This window comes from Myxine glutinosa, chromosome 1 (assembly GCF_964187855.1).
Source record: "Myxine glutinosa chromosome 1, kmMyxGlut1.1, whole genome shotgun sequence".
NCBI lineage: Eukaryota > Metazoa > Chordata > Myxini > Myxiniformes > Myxinidae > Myxine > Myxine glutinosa.
In genome coordinates, this window is record NC_136261.1 from 266,215,316 (window position 1) to 266,240,110 (window position 24,795).

A 24,795-nucleotide genomic window follows, 5' to 3' on the forward strand; every position below is an offset into this window, starting at 1 on the left:
TTCTTGAGGCCAAACGGCATCCTCAAAAATTCGAACAGGCCGAACGGCGTGATGACGGCCGTCTTCGGGACGTCGGCCGCCCGGACAGGTACCTGGTGGTATCCCCGTATCAGGTCAATTTTGTAAAATATGACCCGTCCCGCCAAACGAGCGGAAAAGTCCTGGATGTGCGGGATCGGGTACCTGTCGGGGGTGGTAGCGTCGCTGAGGCGGCGGTAGTCGCCACACGGGCGCCATCCGCCCCCCGGCTTTGGCACGATGTGCAGTGGTGAGGCCCACGCGCTATTGGAGCGCCGCACGATGCCGAGGTGCTCCAACGCGTCGAACTCGGCCTTTCCCACGGCGAGCTTGGCCGGGTCGAGGCAGCGGGCCCTGGCGTAGACCGGCGGGCCCGTAGTGGGTATGTGGTGCTCGATCCCATGCCGCACTGCGACGGCCGAAAACGTCGGCCGCGTGAGGGCCGGGAATTCCGTGAGCAGGCGAGCGAACTCGTTCGCCGTCGGGAGGGCGCACGCCAGTTCGGTCGGCGCGGAGCTGCTCATCGTGCATGCCAGGGAGCTGAAGGTCTCGGCGTTGACAAGGCGACGACGTTTGACGTCGACCAGCAGCCTGTGCGCGCAGAGGAAGTCGGCGCCCAGCAAAGCCATGGGGACACAGGCGGTCACAAAGGTCCACTGAAAGCGCTGGCTGCCGAAGCAGAGGGTGACGTCGCGCGGGCCGAAAGTGCGTATGGCCGGGCCATTAGCAGCGACCAAAGAGGGGCCGCAAACGGCGTCCAGCCTGTCCTGCTCGGAGGCGGGTATGACGCTCAGTTGGGCGCCGGTGTCACAAAGGAAACGCCGCCCGGACGCTTTGTCCCGAATAAAAAGCAAGTTGCCCGAGTGGCCGGCGCTCATGGCTGGGAATGAACGCCGGCCCGGCCGTTTCCCGACTTGCCGAAAGTGCACGGGGGTCGGCACGTCCGAGCCTTGTGTCCGAACCTGGCGTGGTAATAACACCACGCCTGGTCAGGTGGAGGCTCCGGCCGTCGTGTTGGAAGCGGTCGGCGCGGCGTGGCGGCCACCAGTTGCACCGGCAGTTCGGCCTCCAACCGCGCAGGGCGCTCGGGCGTCGCCTCGGACGGCGGCAGGCTCCAGGTAGCCGCGCCGATGTGTTGGCCGCCGAGGAGATCTTATCGGCTTCCCTGGCGAGGGCGCGGGGATCGGTGATCGACGTGCCAGCCAGGGCGAGGCGTACCGGGTGAGGCAGCTGGCGAAGGAACAGCTCGCGGAACAGAAAATCCGGAGAGTGCTCACCGAGCAACGAGAGCATATAGTCCATGCGCTCGGACGTGCGCGTGTCGCCGAGCTCGGGCAGGTCGAGCAGGCGCTGTGCGCGTGCCGCCGGTGAGAGGGCGAAAGCGTCGAGGAGGAGCGTCTTCAGCGCGTCATACTTGTCGGCAGCCGGCGGGTGCTCGAGGAGGCTCAGGGCGCGGGCCGCGGTGGCGGAACCGAGCGCTGCCACGACATGGTAGAAGCGGGTGTCGTCCGCGGTGATGCCTCGCAGGGCGAACTGGGAGTCCGCCTGGGCGAACCAAACAGCCGCGTGAGCCTCCCAGAAGGTAGGCAGTTTAAGAGTCACTGCCGTGTCCATGTCGGTAGGTCACCAGTGAAGGAGCTGCGCTCCAACGCGAGTCGAAAGAATTGACGCGACCAAAGACGGAATTCGTCCGAGTTGCTTATTGAAACAAAACAGCTCAGGTATTCTGAAAAGCCTGTTTATCGGGCAGCAATATATATACACATTTATGCCCGGGCGTTTGCCCGGGAAAACCGAGACCGGGCATGCCCGGGTGTCAAGGGCGAGTCCTGGAAAGGCGAGTCTGGACATGCCCGGGCGTCCTGGACGCGGCCTGGCAAGTCGAGGCTGGGCATGCCCGAGCGCTCTGGGCGAGCCCTGGAAAGGCGAGAGCGGGCATGCCCGGACGCTCTGGGCGAGCCCTGGAAAGGCGAGTCTGGACATGCCCGGGCGTCCTGGACGCAGCCTGGCAAGTCGAGGCTGGGCGTGCCCGGGCGCTCTGGGCGAGCCCTGGAAAGGCGAGAGCGGGCATGCCCGGGAAAGACGAGACCGGGCGTGCCCGGGAGGTTCGGGCGTGCCCGGGAACAGCGAGTCCGGGCATGCCCAGGAGAGGCGCGTCTGGGCCCGTCCGGACGAGCCCGGCATGGCGATCGCGCCCTGGCCGCGTCCTGGCAGGTGCAAGGCGATTGTGTATATTCAGCGGGAACCGCTACAAAAGTAATCAAGCACGTAGCAGTCACTCGTTATGTAAAGTCCAATGACAAAGCCAGTGAAAGCCGTGAGGTTTCCTATTTGAGAGGAATGAAGATGCACACAATGCAAGGAGCACAGCTAACCTGCCAAGGACAGTCAATTTGAGCCAATTTGCTGCCTTAGTCTGACTGTAAATCCCAAGAGAAAAGATTCAACCAAGAGGTCATAAACTTTCCCATGGATACTTGCTTTGGGCAAGTGACGAGGACCTTCTTATTTGATTCATTACCACCTTCTTTAACATATGTATAAAATCATCGTCTTTGGAAAGGATTGTAAAAACGACCATTCCGAATTCATAAACCAAACTCAAATTTCTCAATATATTATTCAATAGAAAGACAAGGAACTACATGGATGGTTCACCTTTTGAAGAGACCGTCTCACAGACATCACAATCGCTACAAATGTACAAAGTCACTCATCCAAAACTAACCTACCAACTCATCCTGGCCTCTCTATCTCCAATGCTTATTGGTACCCGATTACAATATTTAAATCGATACACTGTTTTTGCTTCCACTAACTTCTCAGGGAGACTGTTCCATGTATTAGATACTCTCTGGATGAAAGACCTCTGGGCCTCATTACGGTCCTATATCTCCTCTTCTCTGCCGACAGGTCTCAAATACATCACTCTGCCCCTTTCCCCTCCCCCTTATGTTTCACTGTTCTCTAACCTGTTCCTGGCACTGGCCATTCTGCTGAAAAATCCTACTGCATTTATTTTATTTTATCGAGATTATATACACTTCATCATCTCCATCTGATCCCTCAAAATCACCACCTTTCTTATGTACAAACTCCTCTCTCTCCATCAGCCATTTCTCATAGCTTACTCGAGCTCTGGAATCGTGTAGTCTCTTTCTGCTGAACCCTCTGCATAGCAGCTCCGTCTTTCCTCGGATATGGTGACCAAAACTGTACACAATATTCTAAAACAGGCCTCACTAAATTCCTGTAGAATGTTAACACTACCTCTTGATTTATAAGTTAACCCGACTAGCTTTACCTATAGCTGCTTGGTACTGTGCTGTCTGCTTACCCACCATATATATTACCGCCCCAAGATCATTCACCTGCGTCACATCCTCCAAGACTGCAGAAAGCTCCTTAGAGGTTATGCTGATGTGCAAACACATATCCTAACGGATCCGAAAATGTATTTTTACAAAAAATATACGAGAATAACAGACCGAGGTGTATGTAACAAGAGAACTGTCACACCATTTACACCACCCACATCATTTCCAAGTGGTATCACTATCCTGTCATTAAGAGCTTCCACTCTAAAAACTAAAACCATGTCCCAAGTGTGTCCCCTACAGACTACATGGCAAAGAGAAAAGGTACCTCTATAATACCGATTCTAGGGTACTGCATTAAATTAAAGCTAGGAATTAAATTAAATTAAAAAAGGAACAGCCCAAATGCACTTTCCTGTGGTCCAAAAGGATTCCAAAGTCCCCTCCTCCCCCACGCCACCTTCAACATCCTTTGGGACATTGTCCTCGAGGGCAAAGTCCCAAAGGATGGCTAACACTTGCTTGCAAGATGGCATTCACTTGGTAAACGAGAACGCCACTCAGTAGAGCGCATACTCCCGCCGTGGGTGGCCGCTGCTGAGCCCTATCCTCCAATGGTAAAAAAAATTCCGGGATCCGGAATAATATCCTGAGCTATCACCAAAAACTAACCAATTCTTCCTTATCCCAAGGGCAATCATCCCACCAACTTTCATCCAAATCCGTTCAGAACTTTTCCAGATATCTTGTTCACAAACACACGAACACACACATACACGGACACGATCGAATGCGTTACTCCCTGGTGGGAGTAACATGCGGTGATGTTCTGGATGAAACAGCAATGTAGTTCTGCAGTGTGTAAAGCACCAACACATCAGCCATTGTAGAGTCTTTTTTGTCATGCCCAGGATAGTAGACCGTGCGTGCTTTTGAAGTGAAGGGTGAGGAGGCGCAGGGAAGCTCAGGTATTAATGGGATAACCTCTGAAGTTTGTGGTCTTATGTTTAACATGACTAAAACCGCTGTGGCATGCATTTCTAACAACAAAAACGGAACCACTAAGGCCTTTTCTGAAGGACGTCAACCTCCAATTGCTGGTGCATAATATAAATATTCCACAGTCAGCGCAGCAAACCCTCGAGATGCAAACTCATGCTGGTATTCCAAATTACCTAACTGTACATGTATATCAAAACAACTAGGAGAGGTGGTGTGAGAAAAACAAGGATAAAAGAAGAAAGATGGAGAAGAAGAAGAAGACATAGAGGAAGAGGAAGAAGAGGAAGAAGAAGAGGAAGAAAAACCACTCCTTTCACGTCCTCAGATGCATAGGGTTGCCACGGCAGTTTTCTTTGGCTAGTTCCTTGGCTAGGCAGCACAATCCTGGACGACCACTCCAATGCAGGATACTTGATTGACTCTTCCCAGTAATCTGGTACTCATTTTGCCAACCTTGGAAGGATAGCCAGTGAGTAAACTCACCTGGTGTTATATTTACGACACATGACAGGGGCTCAAACTCAGGAGCATAAGATGTTAAGCCGGCCAACTTAACTGTTAAGCCAACACCAGGCACGGTGGTCTGAGAGGCAGGTAATCAATGCGCCAAGAGCTAGGCAATGCCACCTGTATGTCAAAGGTAACTAATGTAACAGGTGCAGTGGATTTGTAATCAAGACAAAGTACAGTACTGTAATATCTATCTATAATTCCAGTAATCTCTGTGTGTTTGTTTGTTTGTACGTTTGTACGTTTGTCTGTGACCGCTGTTTCTCGACAACCACGGGTCCGATATACTTTAAACTTGCCAGGTATATTGCTGGGGACCCGAGGATGTGCCTTTTCAAGGTTTCATATTAATCGGACAATTACTTACCGAGCTATGTCCAAAAAACGATTCAACCAATCAGAGAGCAGCGAGCTATCGCGTGTGCCGAACGTGGCGGACACACTCTGCCTCGGATGGCACATTTGAGAGCGTATTCATTTATTTCACGTTTGCAAACTATGTTGGCGCTATGTTGGCGTTAAACGATGTTTTAAAACTAATAAAAACCCCGGGGGGATTGTCACTGTACTCGCAAGCCGTTCGCCGTTCGCTTTGGCGTTGCGAATGGACCAAAACATTTCATGCACCAAACCATTTCATGTAAAGCGTTCGCCGTTCGCTTTGGCGTTGCGAATGAACCAAAACATTTCATGGACCAAACCATTTCATGTAAATAGAGGGGGGGATATAATTTTAGATATAGATATAGTACGGGCATGCCCTAGTACATTTAATTACCTCAGTCGACAATACCAGAGAAATAATGAATGAAATATTAAAAATATTTTACGTACCAGTATTTTAAATTTGGGTTGACCCATTGGTTCCCACATATAATCCTCTAGCTCATGCGTGACGATGCAGGAAACCCAGGATCAAACTCCATTTGTTTATCCATCATCCAGTAATCTATATTAATAATAAAAGGCAGAGTGTGTGTGTGTGTATGTCAGTGTGTGTGTCAGTGTGTGTGTGTGTGTCAGTGTGTGTGTGTGTGTCAGTGTGTGTGTCAGTGTGTGTGTGTCAGTGTGTGTGTGTCAGTGTGTGTGTGTCAGTGTGTGTGTGTGTGTCAGTGTGTCAGTGTGTGTGTCAGTGTGTGTGTCAGTGTGTGTGTCAGTGTGTGTGTCAGTGTGTGTGTCAGTGTGTGTGTCAGTGTGTATGTCAGTGTGTATGTCTCCTCCATAACTCCAAAAATATGAAACATGGACGCCCCAAACTTTGCAAGCATACTTCTCGATCTCCAGTGGAGTGCATTAATGAAAAATGGGTGTTTGAGTGCGTTTAAACACCCCTTTTGGAAAATCATTTATGCTAAAATTTGCACTAAAACTAAAAACAGGATTACCTTTGGTCAGCCTGCATTCAGCTCGCTCAACCTGGGGTCTTTATTCCGCCATTTTGTCCACTCAGCTCAAATATACCTTGCCTAAGAACAGGTCAGTTTCTGCACAATAAAGCTTCATATCTACGAATCACAATATCACTGATCTTCATACCTACGAATTGTTGTATTCCTGGATACATCGCAAAGCTTATAAACGCCAGTGTTTGTGCTTTTATTTAATTTCTGCACACGCTTTACATTTAACATGTGGTAAGCTCGATAATCTCTTCACCTGAATCAAATTTCTAAATATTAACTGCGGAATTGAGCTTAGCAGCAGTTCCGAATGTTAAAAAAAAGTATTCATTTGTCCAATTTGGACATTATTGGATACTGGGAATTGTTGAAGTGCTTGCTTGAGTTGTTAAGCCACTTGGTGAGCGCTCTACAATCTGCTTGGTAATGGTGCACTGTGGATTCACCATTCTCTTACATTTCCATATGCTTTATTTGCCATTTTACTTACATATTTCTCTGCCATTTTACTTAAATATTTCTCTGCCATTTTACTTAAATATTTCTCTCCTGCTGTTTCTCTCCCTTCCCATACCCCCCCCCCCCCCACCTGCATTTCCCTTACCCATTCCCTCCCCACTCCTCTCTTCGCCTCCCTACTCCTGTCCTTTCTCTCCTCCTCCCACCTCTCTCTCTCCTCCTCTCTTCATATTCCCGTCACAAAGCGACTCTGCTGGATACCGGAAATGCTGGGTACCTTTGCTAGTTTTTACTCTGAAAGTGAACTTGCATATTTGTTTGTTTATATATGCTTCAAAGACTACAAAACAACTGAATAAATTCCAACCAAATTTTGCATGTTACCCCAAGTATGGTTTCTGTCGTGGTATCATATGTGGGGGACGGGGATCAGGGTGGGAGCAAGACCCCAATTCCCTCAATGTTAGTGTATTGTATAGTGCCGCTCGGTGGTATCCGGTATGACAAATCATCATCTTCTTATATAAGAAAAATTTAAACAACTTGATAATATGTATTATGGTGATGTTGAAATCGGAGTGAGATAATTAGAAGTTTTCAAAATGTTTAATTCCACTCATTTTAAGTGGAGATTCAAACCAAATCATCCAACACTGACCACTGCGAAGCGGAATGAATTTTCCTCACGGCATATATAAGCAGCAAGGATGGTGGACGATTGTTATATTAGCTGACTTCCAAGGTGATGGAAGATGACCTCGGGTAAATTACAGAGTGAAAAAAGCAGAATGTTTGTTGTCCTTTGATTAAATTCGTCAGCAAAGCAAAATGTGCAGTGTCCTTATAATTATTCATGTCAAAGTGTACTGATGTTCACCAACATCTTTGTCCTGAATGTGCTTGAGCCTTAGATCACTGTTGTTACCCCCACCACCCAAGGTGGGTGGAGGTTGTGTTTTCATCGCTATCTGTTTCTCTGTCTGTCTTCTTTTCTCTGTTTGAGCAGGTTATCTCAAAATGTTATGGACTGATTCGATCGAAATTTGGTGGGGGAGGTTGGATGTGTGACAAGGTCGAATTGCTTAGATTTTGGGGAGGATCAGGATCCAGATACTAGAATTTTAAAAGCGATTCTTTACCATTGATATATGAATGAATGAATGATCGTTTTAAGGCCATTTTTCCCCGCTAGAGCGGGGGTTAGCCTTGCGGGCCCCATGACCTCATGGGGCCCTGTTTGAGGCAATGTTTTTATGTTTTTATTTTAGATGTTTACAATGTTTTTATTGATAGATGGGGTCAAAAACGATATGTAACATTGTAACATGATATTTCAAAAAGTTATTTTAATTTGGACGAGTTATGACAAAACTAGGTGGATGTTGTTGGCCATGTGACAAAAACAAGCCAATCAGATTTTGGTTCAGGTCCGAATCCAGATCCAGCCTATCATTGGGATACAAAACGTGAACTGTTCAGACTGGCCGATGGTATGCCCTCGACCGGGTGCCGTTCTGGTTCTTCCTTAGATCACTGTTCTTCCATGAGATCACAAACTCTTCCATGAACCTTACTGTCACTGTAAAAAATCGGCCGTCGATCACTGTAAAAAATATACATAGTGCAGTAATTCAAAATAAATCAGAAAGAAACTGTCATCTCCTGTTTCACTTGTCTTACATACAAAGTGTGTGTAACTACTTCTTCTCCCACAGATTAAACATAGGGGCAATACCCTGGCACTCACATGGTAGAATTAACAGTATACTGCACCGACTAAGGGTATTTTAAACCAATTTCAATGGTTGCTAGAAGACAGGGCAGCATGTAGAATCATACTAACATAATCATAAGACCTTAAACAAACAAAAACAAAAAAATCATATTTTGGGGGGCAAACCCCCTCCCCCCAACCCCATATACAGCAATACCCCGGCCGACGTCATTAATTGGTTCCATAAGCCGTGACGTAACTCGGTTTTTGACGTAAACCGGGCGTAATGCCTTAAAAATGCCTTAAAATGAAGACAAACACTGTAAAACTAGAGTAAATAACTGGAGGAGGCTGCGGCTTCGCCCTGAATCTTTGCCGCTCCCCGTCGGGAGTCCCTCCGTTGTTTTGTATCGGTCGGATCTTCTCCTCGAACGGGGTGACCGGCACGGACGTGTCGACCGTGAGCGGGCTTGTGTGCCGAGTGGCTCCGCGGCCCGCTTCACCACGGCATGCTTTACCCAACGTGTCCGAGCAGTTTCACCGGTGGTCGTGTCGTGTCGTCTGTGACGAACGAACGAGCTCAGGGTTCCGTGAACCCGGCCGCACCGGGGATTGACGCTCGCCTCCGAGTCGTAGGCGTGCCCCGTCTTTCCTCGAGTGGCCAAAGTTGTGTGCTTCTTTTTTTTTGGACGATGCGATATACGCAGAAACGACGACGTACAGGCAGGCATTTGCAAATCCATGCACATGTGCACATGCACACGTCAATCGGTTCGTCGACGCCGGATGCCGGCGACGTGCCCGACGAGGCACCGCGGCTCGAGGCATGACACGGTCGTTCGTTTCACATGGGCCATGGGCCCTGGGGCCTGACCTCGTCGCAGACATTGCACACTCTGCACGGTGACGAGACGTGAGGTGACGTCTGCCACGGACGGTCGTCCGAGCCGGCATCGTCGTCATGTTTCGCCGTTGCCACGTTGCGTTGGTTGTTTTACACAATAAAGGAATCTTTACACAGTAAAGGAATAATCACAAAAATAACAGCGAAAGGCAAAGCAAGCACACGACCGCAGCACAGGACAAAATGCATATGGCGCCGCCTTGGTTTTGAATGAGAACCAGCAGCTACGCGTACGTATAGCGTATGAAATTATAGCATACGCGTATGAAATTTACTCTAGAAGAGTGGCGTAAAGTCGGATTTGACGTAGGTCGAAATGGCGTAAAACGGGGTATTGCTGTACCTCCTAAGACCCCAATTTTTCTAACGCCTTGAACAAACATTGGTACATCATGGGCGATTAAGGTTGTGGTGAAGTTTCATCGAAATTGCGTGTGTAGTTTCTGAGAAGAAAGCAAATACCTATTTTGGTGGGCAACCCCACCCCTCCTCATTGACCCCTAAAGGGGCAGATTTTTCTAATGCTGTGAACAAACTTTGGTACATCACAGGTGGTGAAGGTTGTGGTCAAGTTTCATCAAAATTGTGTGTGGTTTCAGAAAAGAAAGCAAATACCTATTTTGGGGGGTCAAACCTGGATCCACTTTGACCCCGGTAAACCCCCTTAAACCCGGATTTTTTTTAATGCCACAACAAATATAATTTGTGCCAAATTTAGTCGTAATCCCATCAGCGGTTTCGGAGAAAAAGTTTCAAGTGTTTACGGAGGGACTAGCGGACGGACAACGAGCCATCGCATAAGCTCCCCTGAACTTCGTTCCAGGTGAGCTAAAAATCAAGCAAAAGTGTTGTTGTTCCCCAGACAGGTTTTATTCATGAGCTTCCATCCATCACTCTTTGGTGAATTACCCAAAGGCACTCTCAAAATTGAGGTGTAATTATATGGATTGTCTGGAAGTATAACAAACAACAATTATTCATTTCGTTGGTGCCTTGTATCGCCAACAACACGGAGATGATCAAAATCGAAATGACATCTGGATTTAAAAAATGTAATAAACCTCCCAAATTGAAACAACAAGCTACAGTTTCAAACAACACAGCCTTTACATCATTAGTATCGACAAAAGGTGGACTCGAAGATGCAGTCGTGGAACATGGGAACAAAAATGAACTAAGTCACAACGCGAGAAAAATACACAGAGCTAAAAACATACACCCGTTGGAAAATAATTTTCGAAACCATCTCGGAAATAACCGATAAAAGCACATTCAGGAAACTGCAGTTTGATCGACTAAGCAAAATGTCGCCTGAAGGAACAGAGATAACACAAAGTGAGCCAACGCCCACCACCATGCCGGTTTATAGATGCGGCACAGCCCCAGATCCAACACTGTTTCTGCATCATCAGAGTTGGAGAGCAGTGTGCTGAGAGCATTAGAAGGTGCACGGGAAATGGTTAATAAAATGTTTCCTAGAAGGGCTGGCAGGAAAGCCTAGACCCTAGAGGTTTGCCACAGGGGTGCTGCATCAGCGGAGCAGCCACTCCTCAATAAACGACGCAACTACCTGGCAAATTGTGGAATCAAATCCCAATCCCAACTGCGTTTTCCATAATTAAACAACCTGTCGAGCCACTTGCCATCAAGTTTACGGGTTTTATGGACATAAGCAACAATGCACGTATGTTTTGCACCTGTCACACATCAGAACACATGGCCGGGGTGCGAGCCAATATTGGACCAAGCGGTACACACGATCTCATGTGGAATAAAAGAAGAGCATTGCGCACGTGGTCCTAGTGAATGGAAGCTACATGGAGTTCAGATTACGTTGTTAAAGCATAAACTATCGTCTGTTCAAGGCACATTATCAGGATTAATTAAATAAGTAGCTTTGTAAATTGACTCTATTAAACAATTAAACATATCCTTATATTACAACCTCCCTGAATACAGTAGATCGGCATTTCATTCAAAAGGAGAACAGCACTCGGTAGAGCGCATACAGTTTATGTTTTGTATCCCACTGATAGGCCGGATCTGGATTCGGACCTGAACCAAAATCTAATCAGCTTGTTCTTGTCACTTAACCAACTCGTCCACCAAGTTTAATCATAACTCGTCCATAACTTATTTTAATATTCAGATATTCACCAAAATTGAATCAATTCTTCCTTGTCACACACCCAATCTCTCCACCAAGTTTCGTCCAAATCTGTCCACAACGTTTTGAGATATCATGCTATGTATCGTTTTAGCCCTATCACTCAATAGTGAAGAATCAATTAAAAATTAAATAATTCACATATCCGAATCCATATTCAGATCTTCACCAAAATTGAATCAATTCTTCCTTGTCACACACCCAATCTCTCCACCAGGTTTCGTCCAAATCTGTCCACAACGTTTTGAGATATCATGCTATGTATCGTTTTAGCCCTATCACTCAATAGTGAAGAATCAATTAAAAATTAAATAATTCACATATCCGAATCCATATTCAGATCTTCACCAAAATTGAATCAATTCTTCCTTGTCACACATCCAACCGGTCCACCAAGTTTCGTCCAAATCTGTCCACAACGTTTTGAGATATCATGCTATGTATCGTTTTAGCCCTATCACTCAATAGTGAAGAATCAATTAAAAATTAAATAATTCTCATATCCGAATCCATATTCAGATCTTCACCAAAATTGAATAAATTCTTCTTTGTCACACATCCAACCGGTCCACCAAGTTTCGTCCAAATCCGCCTACAACTTTTTGAGATATCCTGCTATGCATCGATTTTCGCCCTATCTCCCATGGTGAAGAATCATTTAAAAATTAAATAATTCTCATATCCGAATCCATATTCAGATCCTCACCAAAATTGAATCAATTCTTCCTTGTCACACACCCAATCTCTCCACCAAGTTTCGTCCAAATCTGTCCACAACGTTTTGAGATATCATGCTATGTATCGTTTTAGCCCTATCACTCAATAGTGAAGAATCAATTAAAAATTAAATAATTCACATATCCGAATCCATATTCAGATCTTCACCAAAATTGAATCAATTCTTCCTTGTCACACACCCAATCTCTCCACCAGGTTTCGTCCAAATCTGTCCACAACGTTTTGAGATATCATGCTATGTATCGTTTTAGCCCTATCACTCAATAGTGAAGAATCAATTAAAAATTAAATAATTCACATATCCGAATCCATATTCAGATCTTCACCAAAATTGAATCAATTCTTCCTTGTCACACACCCAATCTCTCCACCAGGTTTCGTCCAAATCTGTCCACAACGTTTTGAGATATCATGCTATGTATCGTTTTAGCCCTATCACTCAATAGTGAAGAATCAATTAAAAATTAAATAATTCTCATATCCGAATCCATATTCAGATCTTCACCAAAATTGAATCAATTCTTCTTTGTCACACATCCAACCGGTCCACCAAGTTTCGTCCAAATCCGCCTACAACTTTTTGAGATATCCTGCTATGCATCGATTTTCGCCCTATCTCCCATGGTGAAGAATCATTTAAAAATTAAATAATTCTCATATCCGAATCCATATTCAGATCCTCACCAAAATTGAATCAATTCTTCCTTGTCACACACCCAATCTCTCCACCAAGTTTCGTCCAAATCTGTCCACAACGTTTTGAGATATCATGCTATGTATCGTTTTAGCCCTATCACTCAATAGTGAAGAATCAATTAAAAATTAAATAATTCACATATCCGAATCCATATTCAGATCTTCACCAAAATTGAATCAATTCTTCTTTGTCACACATCCAACCAGTCCACCAAGTTTCGTCCAAATCCGTCTACAACTCTTTGAAATATACTGCTATATATCGTTTTTGGCCCAATCTCACAATGATGAAGAATCTCTTCAAAGAATTTAATAATTCTCATATCCGAATCCATATTCAGATCTTCACCAAAATTGAATCAATTCTTCCTTGTCACACATCCAACCGGTCCACCAAGTTTCGTCCAAATCCGCCTACAACTTTTTGAGATATCCTGCTATGCATCGATTTTCGCCCTATCTCCCATGGTGAAGAATCATTTAAAAATTAAATAATTCTCATATCCGAATCCATATTCGGATCTTCACCAAAATTGAATAAATTCTTCCTTATCACACACCCAATCTCTCCAAAAAGTTTCGTCCAAATCCGTCCATAACGTTTTGAGATATTCTGCTATGCATCCGTTTTAGCCCTATCTCCCAATGGTGAAGAATCACTTTTAAAATTAAATAATTCTCATATCCGAATCCATATTCAGATCTTCACCAAAATTGAATCGATTCTTCTTTGTCACACACCCAACCGGTCCACCAGGTTTCGTCCAAATCCGTCTACAACTTCTTGAGATATCCTGCTATATATCGTTTTTTGCCCGATCACCCAATGGTGAAGAATCATTTAAAAATTAAATAATTCTCATATCCGAATCCATATTCAGATCTTCACCAAAATTGAATAAATTCTTCCTTGTCACACACCCAATCTCTCCACCAAGTCTGGTCCAAATCCGTCCATAACTTTTAGAGATATCCTGCTATACTGTATATCGGTTTTAGCCCTATCACTCAATGGTGAAGAATCACTTTTAAAATTAAATAATCCTCATATCCGAATCCATATTCGGATCTTCACCAAAATTGAATAAATTCTTCCTTATCACACACCCAATCTCTCCAAAAAGTTTCGTCCAAATCCGTCCATAACTTTTTAAGATATTCTGCTATGCATCGGTTTTAGCCCTATCTCCCAATGGTGAAGAATCACTTTTAAAATTAAATAATTGTCATATCCGAATCCATATTCAGATCTTCACCCAAATTGAATAAATTCTTCCTTGTCACACACCCAATCTCTCCACCAGGTGTGGTCCAAATCCGTCCATAACTTTTTGAGATATCCTGCTTTGCATCGGTTTTAGCCCTATCACTCAATGGTGAAGAATCACTTTTAAAATTAAATAATTCTGATATCCGAATCCATATTCAGATCTTCACCAAAATTGAATCAATTCTTCCTTGTCACACCCAAACGGTCCACCAAGTTTCATCCAAATCTGTCTACAACTTTTTGAGATATCCTGCTATATATCGTTTTTGGCCCCATCTCCCAATGGTGAAGAATCATTTAAAAAATTATATTAGCCGGATCAGGATCCGGATCTTCACCAAAATCTAATAATTTCGTCCTTGTCACATTCACTATCTCTCTGCCAAATTTCGTTTGAATCCGTCCACAACTTTTTGAGATATCGTATTCACAAACAGACAGGTGTGAAAACATAACCTCCATCCACCTTCGGTGGCGGAGATAACAATCGACTTGTACAACGTCCACCAATCTTTGTTAAGAGCAACGTTTACTCTATCCACCTTCTTTCTGCATGATCTATATAAATAATAGGACAGTGTCTGTCCCGATTGGTATCTCCTCTGTCTTCCCGCTTCATGAATTGTCATCAAACGAAGTGGGCATAATTAACGACGCATTGCAATCGCGCTTATAAAAAATAAAAAATAAAACCACCTTTTAGAGGCCATTTTTCCCCGCAAGCGGGGGTTGGCCTTTTTCGGGGACCGTGGTTGTTGTTGTTTTTTGGTCCCCTTTTTGAAGCAATGTTTTACGGCCGGATGCCCTTCCTGCCGCCAACCCTTTTTGTCGCCTTTTACGACAAGCAGGGAATTACCAGTGAACTGGTACTCAATTAGCCGACCTCGGAAGGATGACAGGCTGAGTCAACCCCCCTGGCGTTAATTCAGCGATCGACCGGGATTCGAACCCAGGATCCTAGGATCCTAAGCCGGCACCCTAGCCGCTAGCCCAACACCAATTGCTCTAAAATCATCAAAATTCACTTCCACCTTGGTTTCTTTTGAAACCTGTTGAAAGTCGACTTTTGTTAAAGCCTTTGCAGTGCCGGATGACACTGGGGGCCATTCGTGTGGTCCCTAGTGTTGTTGCCGTTGTTCGACGTCCATCCTGTCCTATCAAATGTCATTCCCTCCCATCACCCAACCTTGAGTACATAAGCGAGTTTAAAAATGAAGCTGTCGGTGGCATTATGCCTGAAGTTTTATTCTGAGCCCGGTCGAGTCATACCAAAGACTTTTTAAAATAGTATGTGCTGCTTCCTTGCTTGAAGCTCAGCTTTAAAGGATAGATTACGGACAAACTCCATTGGTTGACAGGCACAGGGAAGAGGACATTTCTCCTTAATTGCACAACTGAGTTTGGAGAGAATAATGACGTCAACAATAGCGAGAGTGCCCAGGAAGTTACTTCCCTAAAGCTCAGCGGCCGGCTGTCTGAAGTCAGCTCTGGTAATGTCTAATGCATTTGTCTGCAAGTGTCTGCACCATTTGTGTTGAGGCTCGTACATGAATCTTAGCTTACATTAACATATACATGGATGCGGATATATATATACACAACTGGAACGGAACTCGATAGAGCGAATACCTCCACCAGGCTGAACAGTCTGTATCCGGAGCTGAACCAAAATCGAATTGGCTTGTTCTTGTCACGTACCCAACTCATCCACCAAGTTTTGTCTGAATCCGTCTGCAACATTTTGAGCTTTCATTCTATATATCGTTTTTGGCCCTGTCTCAAAGGTGAAAATCACTTGTGAATTTATTAAAATCTTATCCAGATCCAAATCCGGATTCAGATCTTCACCAAAATCGAATCGGTTAATCCTTGTCAGACGCCCAACCTGTCCATGAAGTTTCGTACGAATCCGTCCATAACTTTCTGAGATATCCTGTTCAGAGACAAACAAACAGACAGACAAACAGGGGTGAAAACATAACCTCCGCACACCGTCGGTGGCAGAGGTAATAAAAATTGTGATTTCCGGTTTTCAATGCCTGTGATCACATATGTCCGAACATGGATAGGGATACAATTATTCCGATCGCACCATGTAATGTGTGTCTGTGTGTGCCTGTGTGTCTGTGTGTTGCACTCCTCCTATAGTTCTGGGCCGATTACATCCAGACTTGCTACATAGGATCTGCATGACCCCTATTAGTGCACAGGGGTGTCTATCTTTGCCGGCGGTCTTGGGGGGCAGGGAGGGATTGAGGGACAATGCAAATTCTCTATGTAAATGTGTATCGTATAGCGCCACTCCAGGTGGGAGAGGGTATTACAAGTCCCACCCTTTACAGTGCAGTATTCCGGTCCCAGTGTTTTTCAGCGCAGTGATGCGTTTTGAATTACGCAGCGAGAGGTATTATGGATTCCACGTTTGAATAAGGATAATAACAAGATCCCCCTTGGCGCTCCCACAGGGAGCCTGTGCTTCTGATAATCTTCAACACGTGGACTATCTAGATTCTAGAACCATGCCATTCTTCTTTTATCAATACTGAAGGAGTTGAGACGTTGGTGTAACTGGCGAGGGGGAACCCTTGCCTCTTCGACGGAAGACTCCCTGAGCACAAAGATAGCCAAAAAATACACAGTTGTCTGTGTCTGCATTACTAATGTCGTGGCATGGTGTCCCTTTCGGAGTATGGGGCGCACACACACCATCTGCGCCTTCCTTTCGACTGCTTACTGTATTGTTTATGTACACTCGATGGTATCATCAGAAAGTCATCATGCAGCAGAGAACGTTGCATCCATGACGTATCTGGTGCATTTTGCTCATTTGTAGAGGAAAATCCTATTTTTGCACTTGTGACGCACTTTATATCCGCAGCCATCGCATCCATGTACATGTGGACGAAGCTTTAGACTCTGTAGAATATAAATATGAAACGTTAAAAGCAACAGCTATTTGGCTGCATTTTCAAAATTAACATTGTGATTACAACAATTAAAGGGAGGAGGGGTGTGGGTGTGAGGCGCGGGGTGAGGGATGTGGGGGTGTGGGTGAGGAGCGCGGGGTGAGGGGTGTGGGTGAGGGGTGTGAGGATGTGGGTGAGAGGTGTGGGGGTGTGGGTGTGCGGTGTGTGGGTGAGGGGTGAGGGGTGCGGGGTGCGGGGTGAGTGGTGAGGATTGTGGGTGAGGGGTGTGGGGGTGTGGGGGTGCGGTGTGTGGGTGAGGGGTGAGGGGTGCGGGGTGTGGGGTAAGTGGTGAGGGGTGAGGGGTGTGGGTGCGCGGTGAGGAGTGCGGGGTGCGGGGTGAGGGGTGTGAGTGAGGGGTGTGGGTGTGGGTGAGGGTGAGGGGTGTGGGTGAGGGGTGTGGGTGAGGGGTGTAGGGGTGTGGGTGAGGGGTGTAGGGTGCGACCATGAATTTTTATTATTATTATTCATCAGAGCTTTTTACGAAAATGCCAAACTAAGCAAGGACAAGAGGGGAGAGTGGAAAGGGGAAATGTAAAAGGCTTCACTGACATATTTGCAAACAGAGATAATAAACATCATAATGTGGCGGGCACAAACGCCGCGCTTTAATAACCATTAATCATTATCGTCTGAAGTTTCTCCAACAGCTGTTCTGAACGCACTTTCTTTTCGGCCTTTGGACGTACACTCCCCCTCGTACTCTTCTGTACTGGCAGCACCACCAACACCACACACTCCCCGCTGCACTGCGCACGCTCTCCCGCCGTACTGCGCAGGCTCCCCCGCCGTACTGCGCACGCTCCCCCGCCGTACTGCGCACGTTCCCCCGCCGTACTGCGCACGCTCCCCCGCCGTACTGCGCACGTTCCATCGCCGTACTGCGCACGCTCCATCGCCGTACTGCGCACGCTCCATCGCCGTACTGCGCACGCTCCATCGCCGTACTGCGCACGCTCCCCCGCCGTACTGAGCACGTTCCATCGCCGTACTGCGCACGCTCCCCCGCCGTACTGAGCACGTTCCATCGCCGTACTGCGTGCGCTCCCCGCCGTACTGAGTGCGCTCCCCGCCGTACTGCGCACGCTCCCCGCCGTACTGCGCACGCTCCCCGCCGTACTGCGCACGCTCCCCGCCGTACTGCGCGCCTGCTTTCCTCAGTAACCTACTATTCACGCACTCCCGCTTGGTCCCTGCTCGGTTGCAAAACAATTTTCCTCAACCCGTTTAACTGTGCAGTAACGGAATGCCAGAGCGCAGCAAACTCAATTCAAACAAGGCTGCAAATCCAACGCCATTTCCTTGCAAGAACAAGCAAAACACAGAGACCTACCATGAACGAAACATTGCGCTCACCACGTCGTCCATGATCGTCTCCCCAAACACCCTCTTCTATTCCCCGCCCCACTTACCGCATCCTGAACTCAAAACGTACAGTTAGTTTTCCAGACAGTGCAACGGCAAATGCTGAAACCACGCCCCCTGCTCGGCTGCCCCTCATTGTTGTTGTTTTATGTCGCTCTTTCGGTTATTACCATGCGTGAATCTTAATGATTGGAGAAACTATTTCTGGCAATTTTAATCAAATCATATCTGCCAGCAACCCTCTTGTGGTTAAACTGCCAAAATCTAGACTCTCTGCTCACCTTCACACCTTCATTCCTCTTTTCTCCCGCCTCTGGATGAAACTCCCCCACTCCCTTCAATCCCACTCCTCCCTCCAGGTCTTTAAAACATTTGTTCACCACCATCTCTTATCTTCCCCCATCCAAAACCTTGATCTTTTCTACCCCCGCTAATTCACCCCAGATACACATTTTTGAAATACCAACTTCTTTTCTGGAAGGCCTTGCAGTGTCCTTGTGTTTTATACTTCTCCCACCCCCCTCCCCCTTCCCACTTCCCACGCCTCCTCCCCCCAAGCCCTCTCTCTCTCTCACAGATCTCCCGATGTCCCTGCTCTCAAATGCTGTGTTTGTGCTTCCCCTTCTCTCCCCATCTTGTCTACCGCTTCCCTTATATGTTTTATGTGTCTGTTTGATTTTTTTTTTGTGTGGTAAATGTTAGCTCTTTCACGACCCTCAATCCTGTATACAAAAAAAAATATCGATTAAGATATCTTAAAGTTGATAAACTTTCGCTGAAATATTACAATGCATGTTTCATATTTTGTTTTATCGTTGATCAATTTTGTGACGATGGGATGTGATATAGATGGTTAATGAAGGGTATCGACAAAATAAGTGCAGAAGAATTATTCAGCACAAGAGACAGTGATAGAAACAGGGGCCATAGCATGAGAATAAAGACCAAGAGAAGAGTTTAAACGGTAGTAAGACAGGAAAGGGTCTTTCACTTGGAGAGTAGTTAATGCTTGGAATGGTCTCCCTGGAAAGGTAGTAGCAGCAAAATCAGGAGATAAGTTTAAAATGGAGTTTGATAGGTACCTAGAAGTATTGGAGATATAGTCTACTTGCCAGCAATGTGAACCCGGAAATGTTGCTTTGTGCAAGGCCAATGTTGTGCACACTTCCATCCATTGCTGTGGCTTTGAGCATTTGGTTCACCCATAACCCCTACCCTCTCTCATCCCCTCTGTTGTAGCCTAGACCAGGCCTTATAGTCTAATTGCCAGCAATGTGAACCCGGAAATGTTGAGTACCCCAAAGTTTTAAGTTAGAAATGTACAGTATGGGTCCCCAGCACCTAGAAACTGCCGGATGCTAACTTGCATATGTTGGGCAATTAGCAAAATTAGCATTAATAGCATTAACCCTATCAAACATAGGCCTGGGACACTGAAATTTCTGTTTCGCTCTATTGCTCCACTTTTATTCACAGGTATTAGAGGTAACAAAGGCAAGTACCATATAGTCAGAGAGCCTACTACACTCTATTTCAACCCATAGCATACAAAAGGTTTGACCCCCTAGAGTTGTTGGGGGTATCAAGCTGAGTAAAAAAAAGTATGTAAGATTGACCCCCCCTGCTGGAACTAGTCACCAGACCCCCCTAAAATGACCCCAATAATGGGTTATTTCAACCCATCTCATACATGGACCAAATTTGGTTACAATATAGTGTCATGTCAGGACATTACAAAAATGTCAAATCTAACAACTTACCCTGCTGGAAAGGTGATGTTAGACCCCCCGCAAAGTACCCCCCAAAATGGGTTATTTCAACCCATCTCATACATGGACCAAATTTGGTCACAATATAGTGTCATGTTAGGACATTACAAAAACATCAAATCTAACAACTTACCCTGCTGGAAAGGTGATGTTAGACCCCCCGCAAAGTGCCCCCCCCTAAAAACGGGTTATTTCAACCCATCTCATACATGGACCAAATTTGGTCACAATATAGTGTCATGTCAGGACATTGCAAAAACATCAAATCTAACAACTTACCCTGCTGGGTAGGTGATGTTAGACCCCCCCCCCCGGCCCCAAAGTACCCCTGTTTCAAGCCATCGTTTACATGAACCAACTTCGGTCACAATCATGTCATCAGGATATTACAAATTATCAAATGTAACAACTTAACAGCTTAAGACATGTCTGTACATTGACATACATCATCATTTAATGCCCCTAGTTTAGTAAAAGTATGCAAATGACCTTGCTAGGCCCTCCTTGGTAATATTTTTTGTAAACTACGGAAGCCAATAGAGGACAACCAATAAAATATTGTTGATGCACTTATAAACAATATATTATTTATTATAGTTTTGGAGTTCTATTTTTACATAATTACTGTGCAAAAAGTTTACATAAGAGATATGTAATTTTTTTTTACATATGAATTATGTAAAACTTAACATAATTAATTAGTAAAATTTTACATATCAGGTCCTATGTAAATGTTTACATAACAGTTTTGGAGTTCTATTTTAACATCAGAAATGTGTAAAATTGTACACAAGCTGTGTAAACATTTCTCTCTGTGTAGCCTTAATAAACTTAATAAACCACGCTGATGATGATGCTGATGACCACACCAATGACCTATTCCTGTATCATTTATTGTTTTAAATGAATTTTAAAACAACGATAAATCATGATGTCTTCCCTAAAATAAGAGCTCTGTTGCTGACAGGAAGTCATGTTTCGTTTATGTTTGAGTCTTGTGATAATAAATAGTAATCCTCATTGACTGATGGTGAGTTTATATATTTGAAGTATCATGTATTTTGTGTGTAGATTGTTTTGAGGAAGGGTCTAACATCACCCACCTTTTCCAGAAGGGTAACGTTAGATTTGTTATATTTGTACATCGTGACCAAATTTGGTTCGTATATGCAATAGGAGATTGCGGGGGGTCTAACATCACCTACCCAGCAGGGTAAGTTGTTAGATTTGATGTTTGTGTAATGTCCTGACATGACACTATATTGTAACCAAATTTGGTCCATGTATGAGATGGGTTGAAATAACCCGTTTTTAGGGGGGGGCACTTTGCAGGGGGTCTAACATCACCTTTCCAGCAGGGTAAGTTGTTAGATTTGATGTTTTTGTAATGTCCTAACATGACACTATATTGTGACCAAATTTGGTCCATGTATGAGATGGGTTGAAATAACCCATTTTGGGGGGTACTTTGCGGGGGGTCTAACATCACCTTTCCAGCAGGGTAAGTTGTTAGATTTGACATTTTTGTAATGTCCTGACATGACACTATATTGTAACCAAATTTGGTCCATGTATGAGATGGGTTGAAATAACCCATTATTGGGGTCATTTTAGGGGGGTCTGGTGACTAGTTCCAGCAGGGGGGGTCAATCTTACATACTTTTTTTTACTCAGCTTGATACCCCCAACAACTCTAGGGGGTCAAACCTTTTGTATGCTATGGGTTGAAATAGAGTGTAGTAGGCTCTCTGACTAATACCAAACTAGAATAATATGACTATGGGTAAATAATATCCTCAAAATTAAAACACAAGTATACCCAAAATTATCAGAGCTGAAAAATATGTGCACTAGTTACACAACATAAAACTTCCATCAAGAAAGAACGTCTTGCACTTCTACTACTCTGCACTGTTATAAAGCATATCCTCATCATAAAACTCATCCTCATCGTCTTCATCTTCTTCTCCTGACTCTACATTCTTGTCATATTGCTCTTCTTGCTGTGAGTGTGTGAGTGTGTTGTAACATGTACTATCAGAGCCTTTGCAGAAGCAGTAGCTGGTACAGGCCAGGCCTGCATCTACGCAGCTGCACTTTGCTGTTAAACAGGGCTTTAACCCAGCTTTGCAGCTATAGCTGATCATTTCCAACACGGCAGGAGGAGCAACGGGGCTTGCATCCAGGATGGGCATGATGACTTCCTCTCTCTTCTCGCCTTCCTTCTTATTCCATCCAAACTCTGTTATGTCCACAGCTGGTGGGTCAGGGCAGTCTGCTGCTTTCCAAAGCAGCACCTGTAGATGGGCACGCCGTCCATGGAGGAGAGCGTTGCGCTCTGTAGGAGGCAGTGCCTTCAGTGCTGGGGGGTTTTGCGCTTTCGGTAGATGTCATATCTGGCGACGTTCAGAGATGCCGACTCCCTCTCGTTGTACAGAGCCAGGAAGAAACCACTCACTGCCTCTGTAATCTGTAAATCAGTAGCTCCCTCCTCTCCGAAGAAGTGAAGCAGGTCACCAGGTACTACTCTCATGGCCTTGAGTGCGGACACCTTCCCTTTCCCCGCGGGATAGGAGGTGGTGTCACATCCGGAGAGAGCATGCATAGCCAGGATGGAGCGACACTGCTCACCGAGATTCTCTACTGTCGAATTGATGTTGAGAATAGTGCCATCCCATCTCTCCATCTGCAGGTTACATGTGATACCCACCTTCCAGCACCAATAGACCATGAGTACGAAAACATCAGTGTCGTCGCTGAGAATGCGGACAGTTTCAGCTCCGCGACTGGCTGCATCCAACATGTATGAGATGAGGGAGACGTCAGCCTCGTCATGAGTGACAATACTGTCTGCTTTGCTGACCATCTTGATGTGATCTCCTATGCTGTGTGTGCACAGGAGCTCACCCAGTCTCCGTTTGTTTGTCTTGTTCTTCATCACTTTGTCGCGGCTAGGTAGAGGGGTTGTCAGTGAGAGTCGGTACTCTGTTGAGCTATCCCCAGCTCTTCTCTGCCTCTCGTGGTCTTTGGCAGAGACTTGCTCATACCGGTCAAAGATGACAAGTGTTTCGGTGATGTAGCGATTAAGCCGGCGCCCCATGCTGGCTGCGAGGTCAGCCACAGTGCCTGACGATGGCCACACCACGTGGTAGATGAGCTGCGATGCATCAACGAGTACAACATGTGGTGGGTGGGGATTGGGGGCAAGGATTCCAAGACGCTGGACGATCACAGACTTGTTACCCTTACTGATAGTCCTTGAGCCAACCGGCCATATTTTGAAGTGAATGCTCCGGCGGGGGGAGTAATTCTCATTATGATTTTCCATTAGACCAATGTCTCAAGTGTCAGAAAAGGTGTGATGGACATCTGAGAACGGTAGCTTAGTGCCCGGATGGACGCCATCTTTGAAACCACCCAGCTCGAAAATGCCCATTTGGTGGGGTACATTGTTGCACGTGTATCTGGACTTCTATACTAGCTATCGATGTGCGGTTGACGACTAAATATACGTCCGATGTGTACCGTCTAAATAAAAAATAATATGAAGCATTTTGTTTTAGATTAATTATTATAAAAATCAATTATCGAAAAAAAATCATATATTTTTCAATATTTTATTATTAGACTTGTACTTTTTTTAGTGAAACAACACTGGTATGATTTTCCAAATTATGCATTGTGCTACACCGTTTATCTGTCTATAAAAATAACTCAAAAACTAAAACATATCATCCACCACGAGTGTACACAAAAAATATATGAAAAGGCATGCACTTTCCACAAACCGAAACTATGTCAGTTGGAATTTCCCGCCGATAATCAACCCACAGAACCCAGTGCCGAAAGTGACGTCAGTCTATTCTATATCTATATTCTATATCTCAGTCTGAGATTTGTTGCGGTGACCTGATTAATTTCTGAAGGGGGGGGGGGGGTGGGTGGCTTAAGAACTAAAAGTGAACATGTTAGATGGCGCCACATACAACTCTATTATAGAGTTGTATTGTGGCGCCATCTAACATGTTCACTGACTTGGATGAGTATGTCTATGTAAGCTGGCGAGCTTTTCGGATATCGGAGTAATCTAACGTCAGTCTTTTTGTTCTTTCAGCTGAGATGGCCGGTGTCGAGGCGAAACGGGCGAAGATTGAACCTGAGTCCGGAACGTGCATCCTGTGCAGCAAGAAGTCGCCACTCTCTGAACTAAGCAAGGCAGCGGGCAACAGTTCTTGGAAGACATTGTGTGACGCAGCCGCAGTTAGAAACTTTTATCCAATTCTAAAGCTAGTCCAAGAAGGCGCAGTTGAACTTCCTAATATTCCAATATTATACCATAGGGCTTGTAGATCAGACTTCACTCACAAAAACCACCTAGCTACTTTGACCAATGCAGCTAGAAGTTCTTCAGTTGATACTGGCGATGCGGTGCGACGGCGATCATCACGGGAAGAGACAGGATCAACTTCAACGGTCTACGATGATAAATGCATTTTTTGCCAG

At 45.4% G+C, this 24,795-nt stretch overlaps 1 protein-coding gene across 3 annotated transcripts in view; it reads right to left on the reverse strand.

Moving 5' to 3' along the window:
• The window catches only part of LOC137437018 (WAS/WASL-interacting protein family member 1), a 164,779-nt gene that overhangs the window by 110,655 nt on the left and 29,329 nt on the right, over window positions 1-24,795 (reverse strand). The window contains exon 1 of one of the 3 annotated variants that reach the window (XM_068131327.2): window positions 18,492-18,621. The exons of 1 other annotated variant lie outside the window; for it this stretch is intronic. The gene's annotated coding sequence lies outside the window, so the exon portion shown is untranslated. Of the gene's footprint in view, window positions 1-18,491; window positions 18,622-24,795 lie in introns of those variants that run through there. One more of the 3 variants, XM_078786695.1, reaches the window with a different exon arrangement.